A 569-nucleotide genomic window follows, 5' to 3' on the forward strand; every position below is an offset into this window, starting at 1 on the left:
GGATTTTTATATATCTTTTATTTGTTGTATTAGCTGTGTAGTGATTTTAATGGTTCTGTCTTCTTGTACTTTGAAATTTTGAGTCAGTAATTTTAACATGTACCCCTTCATATTATATGTGGAGGATTTTCTGAAATCCAGTTTTGGTCCCACAGGAAGATTTGGTTTGTGGGTTTTTGGTTGGCTTTGTACAAAAGGTGCAGTGGGATTAATCTGTGTCAGCTTTCTTTTCTTTGTTTTATCCAGTATGATGTCTATATTTTTCAGAGTGTGTTTTACTTTTGTCTGGAATTTGTGTGTTGGGTCTGATTTTAATTTTGTAATGTTATTTTGTGAGATGAGTTCTTGTGTTTTTTTTTTTCAATGTATTGTTCTTTGTCTGTGAGTACTACCGTGTTCCCCTTGTCTGCTTTGGAAATGACATGTTCATTTTGAAGTTTTCTCCTAAGTTTCCTGAATGTTGCAGATTCTTTTTTTGTTGTTTTTGGTGTTTTCATACTGGTTATTATATTACGAATTTCTAATTTTACTCGTTCTCTAGTTAGTCCAATGTTGAAACCATTGTTTTC

The sequence above is a fragment of the Schistocerca cancellata genome, chromosome 4, assembly GCF_023864275.1.
Source record: "Schistocerca cancellata isolate TAMUIC-IGC-003103 chromosome 4, iqSchCanc2.1, whole genome shotgun sequence".
Classification (NCBI taxonomy): domain Eukaryota; kingdom Metazoa; phylum Arthropoda; class Insecta; order Orthoptera; family Acrididae; genus Schistocerca; species Schistocerca cancellata.